This window comes from Vigna umbellata, chromosome 4 (assembly GCF_029865625.1).
Source record: "Vigna umbellata cultivar VRB3 chromosome 4, Vumbellata_1.0, whole genome shotgun sequence".
NCBI classification, from domain to species: Eukaryota; Viridiplantae; Streptophyta; class Magnoliopsida; order Fabales; family Fabaceae; genus Vigna; species Vigna umbellata.
The window spans coordinates 12,504,808-12,519,510 of record NC_142168.1 but is presented as its reverse complement, the minus strand read 5'-3'; the positions used below and the strand labels follow the sequence as shown (position 1 = coordinate 12,519,510).

The following is a 14,703-nucleotide window of genomic DNA, read 5'->3' as shown; positions in this document are numbered from 1 at the left end:
ATTATTTTTATAATTTTTCTTAAAAAAATATAATAATTCAGTTTTTAGGATTATTTATCTTTATTTATAATATGTATTAAATGATATCGTTGTTCAATATTTAACTCTGCTGGGCGATGAAGGATGACGAAATTAATTTTATTACTCTGTTCTTCTTTTGTCCACCTTTATTGTTCAGAAATGGTGTATATTTTTTTTTTACTAAGGAAAATATTTTTATAATAGTTTTTAAACAATTTTTTTATAATTATTTACGTAATAGTTTGTGATTAGACTAATAAAATAGTAAGATCGTAGTCTATTATAAAAAAATTATTAATATAATACTAAATTTTTGTGCATTTTAATGTGATGTGATATGTCACTAGGTTGTTCTCAAAGAAAATGTATGCTATTGATCAAGCTTCCTAGTTATCAACATTAGCTCCTACCAAATCATCCATATTTCAATGTGTTTTTTTTAATCTATGCATGATTTGTTTTCTAAGCTTTATCTGAATTTGATGTAAAGACAGGAACAAAGTTTTAAATTCGATAAAATAAAAGATTGAATATGAATTTACATACATGTAAAATATATTTCTTTTGATAAAAAATTGTTTAAAAATAATATTGAAAATTAATTTATAAAAACAAACAATATCTTATCAGTATAAAAACGCGTCTCTTTTTTAACATTTCATATACCTTATCTCCTTGTTATCTGCACGGCAACACATTAAAACGAGGAATCTTCCCACTTTCCATTTTTGTCTGTTGTTCACATATTCTTTCCCTTATATCATACTCTACCATGTGTTTAGAGGAACAAAAATATACCACTAAAATGACTTCACACAATTTTTCAGTTTATTAAGTGTTCTTAAGTTTCACACATAATCTTATTTTATACAAAAATAAATAAATAAATGTTTCTTATCAGTTCAAGATGGTCATTATGTTCCCTTAGATGTACACAAGTTGAGTGTTATACCATTCAATTTCAAACCTTTCCTCCACACATAATTCCTTTGAAAACCTCAGTATAAAGTAATTTAGGTTTCAATTCATTTTTTATAAAATTAGTTTCTTCAATAAGCATTATCCTACTTGTATATTATAATTGATTTTTTAATTGGTATTAAATATATGACACACTCTTTTCACACTTATATATAAACTTATCGTGTATAAAACTAAATGAAATTAGATATTTATTAGTAATATGATAATAGTCTTATAAGAAATAGCACAAAAGACTCAATAAATTTTACAATAATAAATTTTGATAAAAAAAACCCTAAGTTTTAAGAAATTCATTGGTCAGATTAAATTTATCTAATAAAATTTGTTCAAAAATGAATTTCTAGTGGAAGACAATTGGCAGAGAAAATTGGATTTGCTAAACGAAAATTGAACATTAAATTTGGAAGAAACACGGTATAAAATTCAGTCAAATCATGAAGAAGACTTGAAGATGAAAAATTCATTTTTTTTAAAAATTTCACTAACAAAAAATCAAGTTCTCATATTTAAAAAATCGAATGATACAAATATGGTTTTAAAATAGGTTTAATCCTTTAGTACATCCCTATTTATGTACGAATGTCTCAATTGGGTCCTCGTTTTTTAAAGTGTATCAAAATGGTCCTTAATTTTGAAAATTCATATCAATTGAGTCCTTTCCGTTAAGTTGGCTGGACGGCGTTAAAAAAATTCATGAGTGGATGCTGAGATGACGGACGAGTGTTCGTCCGCTGGTGGACGAGCGTCCGTTCGTCATCTCAGCATCCACTCATCAATTTTTTTAACGCCGTCCACCCAACTTAACGGAAAGGACTCAATTGATATCAATTTTCAAAATTAAGGACCATTTTGATACACTTTAAAAAACGAGGACCCAATTGAGACATTCGTACATAAATAGGGATGTACTAAAGGATTAAACCTTTAAAATATTAAAGATACGTCTTGGAATAGAGGAACTAGCATGAACATCAAAATTCTATTGAAGTTATTGTTAACTTCTTAATAAATGCACTAGTAGGAATAGTATAATAGATAAATCAACTTGCCTCTACCATGATTAATACTAGTTAGACAATTTGTATTTTTACTCACTAATATTCAAGAACTTTAAATAAATAGAGAGAATAACTTTTATCCTTAAATATGATCAATAAATTAAACAAGATGTTTATAAATTTTCTAAAAGTATTGCCATAAAAAGAAAAACTACCAAGGAAAGGGGAAAATGTTGATGAAGAAGACAAAAGGTGATCTAGGAAAAGAGAAAATTATAAAAGAAATCACCATTTTTCTATCCATTTTTGTTTCCTTTCCACGTATAGAAGGACATTTTTTCACTTTCTTCTTACTATTATTCTCTTTACCTTGTGCCCTCTCCCTTCTTATAGATTTGAATTCAAATTAAGAAAAAACTTGATGCCCGAAGCAATCAATGACGTTTCCTTAATGAACAACATATAAACTATTTAGAAAAGGAGAGAAATGTTTTCAACATACCATTTTCATATAAACTACACTAATTAACATGCACTTGTTTTTTACTTAGTTAAGTCTACATAAAACTTACATACTAGTGAAGAATTTGTTCCAAGCATTTATCCAGAAAAAGGACATTCAACATGCCAAGGCACGGCCACATCTTATAAGTTGCTTAGCCGAACACCATTTGCTTTCCAAATAATATAAACCAAACTATAACCACTGTTGGATGCAGATGAAGACTATGTATATAACATTAAAACCATGCAATTGTGATTTCTGCAGGTGGCATTCACATGAAAAACTCAGAAAAAAAGGGAAGGTGAGGCATGATTTCATCGTACAACTATCTTATGATGCTGTGGTCTTGATTAATCAGACTGACCTACATCAAGTACTGAGAAAGGAGAAGGACCTAGAATATCAAACTGCTCTATAAATCAACATCAATGATTTTTCCTAAATCAACTGGCAGGAATAAAGATCAATAGTAGGCATCAATATATTGATATTGGTGCTTCCTATTATACTGTAGCAAGCTTGCATATGTCCTGTCCCAGATTCCAATATACATACACTCATCATCAGGACTCAGACAAACCCCAGAAATTTCCCCAAAGAAATCAATCTCTTGCCGTATTTTGTAGTCTGCCTTTGTGCTATAAACGTGCACAAAATCTGCAGGCTCAGCAACCACCATATATTGACCATCTGAAGAAAACCGAATAGAACGTGTTGCCCCTAGGTTACCTCTGACAATGGCAACAGGAGAAGATAAGTGTCTAACATCCCATACTCTGCAAGTCTTATCCTGATTCCCCGTTGCAAAGGTACACCCATTGGGATGCCATGCAGAAGCAAAAGAGTAATCTCGATGACCAACCACCAAAGTAGCAAAGTCTAAGAAATCAAACAAGTCACAAAGATGTTAGTGGAAGTTTCTTCAGCATGGTATGCTGTTTTTGGAAAGTATAAAACTACAAGGTAACTACATAATGCTTAATTAATTTCATTACATTCGTATCTTCATCTCCCTTTCCCAACACTTTTCATATCTAGCATGCATTCACTATCCCTTGGAGATGTTTAACAATGACTACCCGTATGACCACATCATATAACATATATGTTCAATGAAAGTTTTACTCGTTTCACATTCACTACCCATACAGCTCCATTAGCAAATGCATGAACTAAATCAAAGACTGCATTCATCGGGAAAAAGACAAAAAAATATACTTGAACAAAAGTTTCCAACAACTGTATGATCAAGTGAAACCAAGTACCTTCCCATTCTGAGGATCCACCAGCAGCCCATCTAGGTTATCTCCAACAACAGTCATAAGCTTACGGTCTGGACTGATTGATGTGTGCTGCATAAGGAATCAAGGCAGATCAAAACTGCATTTTCTTGGAAGTAGAAATGATGTAGAAAAAATAGTTGAAGTTCATACAAATTGTGAATGCAACTGCCATGCTCAAATCAAGAAAATCAGTTTAAGACAATCAAACAGTAGAAGAAAAAATTTAACATGGAAACTAGTTAACTTCAATCCATCTTTGGCTTTAATTGATTATGCTCTGTTTCCTTTTAATCAAGACATGCAATTTGGAATCTGAATTCCTGTGGTATTTTTCAAAATTTCAAACAAATCTTATTTCAATTTCTCACTTATCCTCCTACAAGGGAAAGACTATCTCCATATAAGTCCATTTGGAAATCAAAAGCTTCTTCAAAGGTCAACTTTTCGAGCAAGAAATGAGTTTGTCCAAGTGGCATGAATCAGTTTCTTCATGTCCCCTTTTAAGGGTTTGGAAATACAAAAAAAATGAAAATCAAAACAATATGGCTGGATAGTTAGTAAAGTGCATGTGAGTTGAAAGGAATGCTTGTATTTATGATTACAAGGGTACATCATATCCTTTAATGGAATCAACAAATAAGATATGCAAAGAGATTGGACAACACTCCTACACTAACTAGGTTTTACAGTTATAGGACTTCAGTATTTTGGTGTCTTTGTTTTGGTTTTCTTTTTAAGTTCTAAGAGTTCTTATCCTGAAACTTATGGTACTGTTTTCTTTTCACTTTCTAATATATTTTCTTCTAACCAACTGAAAAAAGAAAGAAGGAACTACAAGAAAGGGAAATCGGAATGAACCTGAGTGAGAGAATAATTAGCTAACAAGCAGCAATTGAAAAAGAAAATAAAATAAAAAAATATACTACATAAGTCAGATTTCTCTTAGAGGTGCTTACATTCACTGGCCAAGAGAACTGGAAGTTATTCAAAAGCTGAAACCTTTCTGTGTCATATTCTCTCACACCACAATCATTATTGGAAGCAATAATATGAGTTGCACCACTGCAAAAGTTTTCATGTCAAGCCGTGTTCATGTTCCAAACAGAGACAAATATAACTTGGTATGAAAAATATCTCAAGCTGTCATATATTTCAATTGCATTTGTTATGGCATTATCATCATGTGTGGTCCGTGTACAAAAGCTTACTCCCTTCTGATCCAAACGCTGCATTCAGAATAGACACTATAAGTTGCAGCACACAATCCTAATCTTAGTATGATAAAATTGAGAATTGGGGAGAGATAGTAGGCTTGCGTAGTAGCAATAATTCCTATCACATACCCAATAAAATGGAACAATTAATCTATATACTAAGTATATATTGCCAACCCAAATAGAAGGAAGCCCCAAGAAGAGAACAAAGGAGAAAAAGTAAAACACCACAATCATAGAATCCGAAATATCTAATAACGCAAGATGTGCAAACAAAGGAAGGTTTGACCCCCAAAAAACAAGGGTGATTAACTACAAGTTAATCCTAGTGATTAAGTTGAGCTTGATTGAGAAGTTATTGTGAATTATGATAGAAACAAGAGTATTAGAAATAAGGGAGACCAAGCTCCTCACAAGTAAAGGTAATCATTTTAAAGTGAAAATAGGACGGTATTCCTGCAATTATCAGTAAAATAAAAATGAATATCAAGAAACACCTTTTTGAGCCTAACTGATCCAAACAGATCTTTCGTTCACGAGCTTCACTAGTAAATCTATATACTAGTCCTCAAAGTCAAAGTTCAACAAAATTTAACAGGGAATCTAACAGAAAATGAAATCTAACAAAAATGTTTCCCTCTTTAGAACATATAAGAATCATATCAAAAGATGAAATTTTTGAACAATAAGAGTGAGTTAACACAAACTTTTAGTAACTTAATGCAAAGGACCACCTATCAACAAAACCCTACATAGCACTGATTCCATATAGATAACCTGCTATTCTTTTAAAGAACACGTAGCCCTTTATGACCACCTGCCTTATATTTTACATGGGAGAATTTATTCACAGCAACCCGCACATTCAAGAAAATTTAATGTCTCCCAATGGATAGATGTTCAAGCAATATATAAATATATCATTAATAATACAAAGTCATTCATCTTTAATAGAGTATCGGAAGCATAAATCATGCGGACTCACCTTACAAGTAAGCTCTCCTTGGAAGCCACCAGCAACAAGAAGTTTACCCTTGACAGCCAATGTGCTAATCTGGGTCTGAGAAAATCCTTCCAACAAATTTCCTACATGTCTCTACAAGACCAAAGAATGCACAGTTAAGTAAAGCAAAGAAATAAGATATGTATACTTAAATAAAGCAATGCTGAAGCCATTTAGATTGTGTTCTAGTATAAAATTCGTCATAATTTGCACTCTTAACTAAATCGTTTTCTCAAATGAACCATGATAACTTCTCTGATTCATTAACCACACATGTATACTTATCAACCGTAGGTTTCTCATGTTTAAAGAAATTATAGGTTCCGCATAAGACTTGCATTCATAAAGCACGGAAAAGACACAAGTAACATTTCAATTCCTCTATCTTTATAGATGAACAAGAATGTGTAAGAGACTGCATTACCTCCGTAGGGGCCACGTGCCCAGCAAAATTGATTATCTCAGACAAGGTACCACTTATAGATGACCAGTGATTAACTGAGTAGTTGGAGACAAGGTAGACATCATGCTTTGAGGTTGCCCATACCAAGTTTCTCAGCTGCATGTCACAAACAAATGTCACTAGGGTAGACTTTTTCCTTCATCAGTAAAATCCATTACATTAAGCTTGAATATCATTTAGATAAGGAATCCAAACCTACTTTTGTAAGACCACAAACCATACAGAGAAACAGAACCGCTGTGTCCAATGAAAATGGACACATGCTTGTTTTATTTTTATTTGATATATAATATAAAACAAACCCAATCCATCTTCTACAGAACTGTTGTTTCTCAATGTCCACGAAGAAAATCAATGTACAAGAAGTACAGCCACACACAATCAATAACATTTTGGTTAATTATATAACACAGGAAACCACCCAAACACTCAAGTTTCAACTTTCAAGTCATGTTAAAGCAAAGTTTATCAGCCATTCAAATCGCAGGAAAATAACTAGGTGCATCACCAAATGAAAAAGTCAACAAACCTGAAAATGAAGGATGGTAGGCTTAACCATTCTTGTGTAATAGAAGAACTCATAGTAACTGCCACCCTTCTCCATTTGCTTGGACTCCTGGGACCCGAAATAGGAGAAAAATAAATAAATAAATAAACTTTGAACATCAAAACATTTAGTCAAACGAATTCACTGCTATTTCCATCCTCCCAACAACCCTAAACAAAGGACAATAAAAAAGGGCAAAGAAGAAACAGAAAGGAAAAGACCTTGTCCACAGCATCTCCAGATGTAAGAATGTTCTCAAAATTCCTGTATTGCTCAAGCCTTGTCAACCTGTACCTTTCCCTTGATATGTTCAACCTCTCCCATGGAATTCCCTGAATGTCCTTTCCCTTTCTTGCCTGTGCAGCTGACGTATCAGTCACCTTAGTAAGCTGTTCCAATCACCAAACACACACAAACAAAAAAAAAGAAACAAACTCCCTCTCAGTTCAATGAATAGATACATAAAACAACTCAAAAAACAAAAAATTAAAAATAAAAATGCAAACCCGAAAAGAGAATAGGAAATGAAAAAACAAACCATTTCATATTCATCAAGAGCAGCATCCCCACCATGGTTTTGGTAATCAATTTCATCAAAGAAATCGTCTTCGTCCATTTGATCAAAAGGGTTCATGTCATCATGTTGGACATGGTGTCTTTCGTGCGTCCAAGTTCAACCCTTTTCAATAGATTATTGCAGTGTGTCCGTGCATTCGTTGTAGGAACAGAAAGAAGAACGAAGACACGAAAGAAACACGGTTACCTCTTCTCCTGCATCTTAATATATCAATTGATAGGTAAATAAAATGTAGTCATTAGTAGTTTAGTTTAGGCAATTTGCATGCATAATTATATTAATTGAATCATTTTATTAAGTATTATAGTTGTTTCGCATCATACAGTTAGATTTTGTGTTTTTTCTTGTTAATAGGTGTTTTGTGAGGGTTAAAATCACAAATAAAGAAAAATAAGTGCTTAAGATGTAAAGGTGAAACCAGAGAGCGTCACAACTGAACTATGGCTTTTTACCTAACATGTGGATTTGCTTGAGGAGATGTAAACTCAAAACCAGAGCGTTCCATAACTGAGCTGCGGTTTTTTCCACAACCTGTGGATTTAACTAAGGTCAGAGAGGTTCACACCCAGATTGTGGATTTTTTCATGAACTGTGGAAACGGTCAGAGCAGTAATCAACTTCTGATATTACGTGAATTAAAAATTAAAGAAAAAAACAGAAAAACAAAAAGGGACAGTTACTGAGAGAAGTAACGGACCAATTCCACTAATTTGGAGGGTGAACGCACGTAGGAGGCCAATATAATGCCACGACTTTGGAGGAAGACACGCAGAGGATCAGAACGCAAATTTCTTCTTCTTCTCCTTGGGATTTTGGTGATTTTTATTTCCAGTATGCAGAACTAATTTCCTTTTGTTAGAGAATTGATTTAGTACTTTGATTATAACTTCTGAACTTTACAGTTGATGTTTCGTTAATTTTAATTTATCTTAGTGTTCTATTTATGTTTTGAATGTCTTTCTCTATGAGCAGTTTCACAATTGGGAAATTGGGGATTGCTTGCGATTGTAAATAGAGCAGATTAGAAATTGTTACAATTGGGAAATTGGGCATAGCTAATTAGTTTGCAATTGAGATGGTAATTGTTCTTCATAACTTCATTAAATTTTATAACTGGCCTAAGGGATTGGGGGTTAGAATTTGATGAATATGTTGGGATTAGGGGTAAACAAGCTCTTAATAAACTCAATTAGATAATTATAATTTCCACATCAATTGGGAAGGGTTAAGAATTTATATGAAAGCGTACAAAAATTCAATTCTTTAATTACTACAATAACAATTGGTACACAAAGAATAAAGCAGTAAATGAGATTAAAGGGTTTCTTTCTGTACCTGTGCTTCCAAACAAAAACAATTAAAATATCTATATAAATATTTAATATCTCATTAAGAAGCGAGCAAGTTATTTTTCTTATTTTAATACGTAGGTCCAAAAGAAACGCTATAAACTCAATTAGATAATTAAAATAAGGGATTAGGGGTAAACAAGCTCTTAATAAACTCAATTAGATAATTATAATTTGCACATCAATTGGAAAGGGTTAAGAATTTATATGAAAGCGTACAAAAATTCAATTTTTAATTAAATTTTTGTCATTTGTTTATGTTCACTATTTTACTTGATTTTTGGTTGCTCAAAATTATACGAATTAGTAATCTAGTACTCAACTATTTCAATCTCAGAGGACCATATTTTATTACTACAATAACAATTGGTACACTTGCCAAATTGTTTAACATCAATATAAAATTCTGAGCGAAAGAATAAAGCAATAAATGAGATTAAAGGGTTTCTTTCTGTAGCCTGTGCTTCCAAACAAAAACAATTAAAATATCTATATAAATATTTAATGTCTCATTAAGAAGCCAGTTATTTTTCTTATTTTAATACGTAGGTCCAAGAGAAACGCTATAAATCCTGAGAAAAATACAATAAAAAATTAATATACAGTATAGTTTTAAGAATTAAATATATTGATAACGTAGGGTCAATAAATTTATTTTACCGTTTAAAAAGATTAACCATGTTAAGACATAATTATTAAATTTATGAGTCAAATACGTTTGTACTCTTAATTTTAGATATAAAATTGAAATTTGATACAAATTTCTCACACTTTCGTATATTTTTGTCTTTAAATTTTAAAAATAAATTTTAATTTAATTATATTAAGTTGATGATATAGAAGTAAAAAGGTGTGAAGATGATAAAAATATTAGTGGTGATAATTAGTAAGGAAGGAAAAGACAATGGGTAGTATGGATTGCATTGCGAACTGCGATGGCAATGTGGATATGGATTGAGTAAAGAGACATTGATTGATTGTGTAATGTGTTTTGTTGTGTCTGTATGGACAAAAAAGAAAGAGATGATGACAACCTCGTGCTCTTGGGATTGAGTAAAGAGATATATTGCAGAATCGTATTCTATGCAATGCATGACCGTTAATGGATATGAATAATAACATTTTAAAACAAATTATTCATCGTAAGTTGCTCTGTTCCAAACATTAGGCTAAATGCAAATTACCATTTTGGAGTTTTCAGAAGAGAATCAAGACAAACCAGATGATATATAGATAAGTACAAGTGGATTATGCATGTCCTGTTTAAAGATTGGGATGTAAAGAGGGTTAACACACATAATGGTGGTAATGGTAATGAATTATATAATGAGTCAACTTCTCGAGTTTGTTTTTGATGAAAGTCTTATGTGTCGATTCATTAAAAATAAAGTTAATTTATAGTATATGAGTTAGTACAAACTTCATCAAACTGATTTTGTGGAATAAGTTAAGTTTTTTAACATTTTAGGTTGAAAGTGGTGTTAATCTCTTAGGTAGTTGGACTCATGTATCTTTTCACTTAACTTTCTCCTTTATATAACAGTATGAACTGATTTGGTGGGAATGAGGTAGACTTCTTAAAATTTCAGGTAGGAGTGGTGTTAATTCTTTATGTAGTTAGACTCATATTTTATTGTTGGTGTTTGTATCTTACCAATAAACACTCTCCTTCGTAGAACAATGCCATTGAAAATGAAACTTTTTCATATTTTATTATTGGTGTTTGTATCTTACCAATGAACACTCTAGAACAGTGCCATTGAAAATGAAACTTTTGTTTATATCAAGAGTTATCTAATTTCTGATTATTTTCAATTTTAACATGTTCTTAATTTTTTTTATTACTATATGTGTAGTGAAGGGATTCCTCAAAATTGTCGTTGCCTTTTGTTGTGTATAATTGGGTCGATTGTAGGTACTTTAGATGATTCGTATTTGGCATATAAAAAAATAAAAAACTCAAAGAACATTGATAAACGCAAATAGCTAGAGACAAGTTTTTTCTTTCATTGGTTAAAAAAGTGTTAGAAGGTCAAGATTCTGACAGAATGATGCTTATTATTTGATCATTTTGAAATTGGGAGGCACTGATAAACGAAAGAGTGGTACATGATTCTCAAAAGTGTTGAATAATTGGGGTTTGTCAACTCCTATGATGATAGCAACAGTGAGTTAGTGTTGTTGAAGTGCCCACAAAAATCTCATATATGCCCTTTTGTTACTTCGTCTTTTACGTGGCAGACAGAGTTAATTCCCTAAGCCTAATTAACTTCTATATTTAATTATTACACTCTATAGTTTTTAAATTGCAGCTGAATCCAACAACACATTATCTGCTAAAGATACACTCTATATTTACTGATATGTCCTTCGTGATTTTCTTTTTCTCTCAATTGACGAAACGTTTGGTAGGAAATAAACCACTTATTTCAAGAAATTTTAATATGTAGATTAGTTAAAATTGCACTCATGGTAATTATATAGGCTTTTGAGTGTTCAGAGATAAATATGAATATAATTATCATTGGTTGAGTGGTTGGACTATGTATAATGTATTGAATTGGTATAACGTATATATTATTAAGAAATACTTGAGTTTTTATTTGTTAATATAATTGATAAAATTATTAATTTGTTGGTTGATAATAAATATATTTTTTATATAGCCAGACGTGGGAAGGTATAGCCTTTAAGCAACTTCAATATTTTGTTATACTTAGGAGTTACTCTACTTGCTAATCTAATCAAAAAAATTTAAGAGAAAAAGAGAAAAATAAGACAAAAATGATAAAAATATATGTTGGGTTAGGCTTATCGATAAATTGGTTTTATCTATGAGGATTAAAATAAGTTGCAATTTATTGTTCTCCAATTTTTCTCTAATTTTTCATTAGGAAAATGTTTTGTTTGGATAGGAATTTTTTATTAGTTTATAATTTGTAATAAATTTTTTTATCGCTGTTACCATTATTATTATAGTTAAAAAAATAGGAGATAAATATTTAATTTTTGGGTGTTTTTTAATTCCATTTTATATGTTTGTAATTTGTTATTATGCTTAAGATTATAATTAAGGTTGTTTTTAATATAGTATCTTATTTTTCTTTATTTAATTAATTATTTTGATTATTGTGTTGATTAAACCAAACTTAAAAATAATAACTCGAAGAAGGTCTTCAAACTCCACATGATCTGTCCTCTCCAAATAGTTTTATATTTTCATTTCATTCAATAAATCTGGGACAGAGACTAATAGTCAAATTAATAAAATGTCTACTACATGATTTTTCAGTTTTAAGTATATGATTGACAAAATTCAAGTGTATATTTCCTACATTAAAAAAATAAGAAAATATTTCATAAGAATTTCTTTTCTTAAAAGAAAGATTCATAAAGAAGTTACATGAAGTTACATGGAAGATTTATTTTCCTAAAGGAAACAATTTCTGATCTATGAAAAGCAGTCAAAATTATCTTTTTTATCATCTGACTGAAGTCAAGGTAATGTTCTTCAGAATAATCGTCTCCAAGCTTTTCCCACACTCGCAAGTCAAGGTCAAGGTAATGTTCGTGACCTTGAATTGTGACTGTGGGAAAAGCTTAGAGCGAGTTTTTCCTAACCAGACACTACCAAACGTTTCCAGTAATAATTTTTTTCTGATGCGGAAGATAGTAATAATTTTTTTCTGATGCGGAAGATCGGATTAAACCGCAACCACATAGCATACTCAGAATTTTACCAACATTATTCTAATGACAATAGCAGCGGAATACAAATCTATTTACATAACCTCTCTCTTTCTATACAAAAGAACTCAAAATTATGAAAATACAAGAAATAAGAAAATAGAAGAGAAAATGAGATGTGTAATAAAGGGGCAAGAAGTTTCTTTTATAGCCACCAAGCCATATCCCTTTACAAGTTCCCACCAATGTGGGACTTCATTCCTCACACTTTTCACATTACATGCCTTAAAACATTTAACATTTACTTAGTACATCATAATCCAGGTTAAATTATTTCCTAAAACATTTAACATTTATTATAGTGCAGCTCCCTCATGGGCTGGAAAAATCCATTTGGGCTGGGCCACCAATGCTCTCCTCATCCCTTGGTTTTATTTTTTGCACCTCCATGTTTGTTTGTTTTTATGCTGTTTCTTTCTCCAGCCCCATGGCCTAATTGAAATGACCTGACTATTTTTTTTTTAAATATAAAAAATCTTATTGAAAACACCTAACAGAAGCTGTTGCACATACATATAGTTTATGCCCCTCAGTTAGCGAAAGGCACACTTTCATTAATATTTATGGATTGTACAATCCGGTAACATTTTGGTTTGAAAACATTTTATGAATGCATAATGATACTTTAACAACATTTTAACATCATCTACGTGTCATTATGTGATTAATCCAAAATTATTTTACAATTAATAATAATAATCATAAACACCAACATACACAAATCACATAATGACACATAGATGATGTTAAAATGTTGTCAAAGTATTATTATCTTTATGAAATGTTTCACTTGCATATTCAATCATTACATTTTCAAAATTTTAAAAATCCAAAATTGTCCTTTATAATTTAAAAAGTTCTACATTTCACTTTTTTGTATTTCATTAGATTTCGAAATTCAATGAATATTTTTTTTATCATATTTCGGATGAAGGATTTTTTATTTTCTTGTCAAATTTTTAAATTTGATGAAAGATGTTTTTTTATCAAATTTAAATTTCAAAATTTGATAATGAATTTTTCATTTGTTTTTATTAGATTTCGAAATAAATAAACAAAATCCGTAAAATTATTTTTGAAAATTAGAGGTGTAGGATAAAATTTTTGGAGGTTTAAAGTGAAAGAACCTTTTATAAATTGTATAATTCATAACTAAACTAAAATATGTTAAGAATTTGAAAGTTCTTATTACATTCAAAATCTGAAACACATTGGCACTGATGACAATGGAGGTGTAACTGTGGCGCTTTTGTAACGAGAAGGAAAGGGGTTTATGTTAGGATTTCTATTATTTTTTCTATCAAGAAGAATTTAGTCATATGGTAGTACTGGAATTTTGAAGGTGCGGAAAGAAATAGTCTTGTTTTTATTACATTTTGGGCTGATTTTGTTTTATTCCATGCAGCCTCTACATGTATTAATCTCTGTGACGCTGAGATGTATGTTTATTAGGCAGATTAGATTTAAAAATAAAGTTGTTTATTGACTATAAACCTATAATAAACTTATAAAAGAACTTTAAAATCTGAGTAGGAATAAACAAATTGAAAATAAAGTCCACCATCTGATAAATAAAGTAAATAAAAGATATATTAAGTGGTAAATGTTTTTAATAAGTTGATAAAAGGAGAGAATTTAAAAAATTTGAGAAATAAGTTAAATTTTTTATATTAAAAATTGACATGTAATTCTGTTCCAAAATCACTCTAATACACGATACTTTTCTTATGTGTGAAGAGTGCATGAACACAAAATCACTCTGTGTAACATCAAGCACACATTATGCTTTCATAAAAAGTTACTTTATTTGCTCTTTTTATTATTCTATTCCATTAGCATCACAACATATATATAACATCAATGTCTAATAATAACATTTTGTCCGGACTCTACTTTCAACAATTTTTAAAATGACAAAATTATTGAGTTATAAATCCTTTTGACTTGTTCATTGTTTCAAAAGGTCACGTGTTTTTTTTTGTGTATGAGCTTTACCAAAACAATTTCTATAC

General features: G+C 30.6%; 1 pseudogene across 1 annotated transcript; it reads right to left on the bottom strand.

Moving 5' to 3' along the window:
• Nucleotides 1-2,582: 2,582 nt before the first annotated feature.
• Nucleotides 2,583-7,691, bottom strand: LOC148199264 (putative WD repeat-containing protein C2A9.03; annotated as a pseudogene). The gene is made up of 8 exons (XR_015786164.1): nucleotides 7,557-7,691; nucleotides 7,240-7,407; nucleotides 7,001-7,087; nucleotides 6,433-6,567; nucleotides 5,991-6,101; nucleotides 4,748-5,017; nucleotides 3,767-3,860; nucleotides 2,583-3,387 (listed from the first exon to the last, which is right to left on the bottom strand). The product of XR_015786164.1 is annotated as a putative WD repeat-containing protein C2A9.03 (transcript).
• Nucleotides 7,692-14,703: the final 7,012 nt, after the last annotated feature.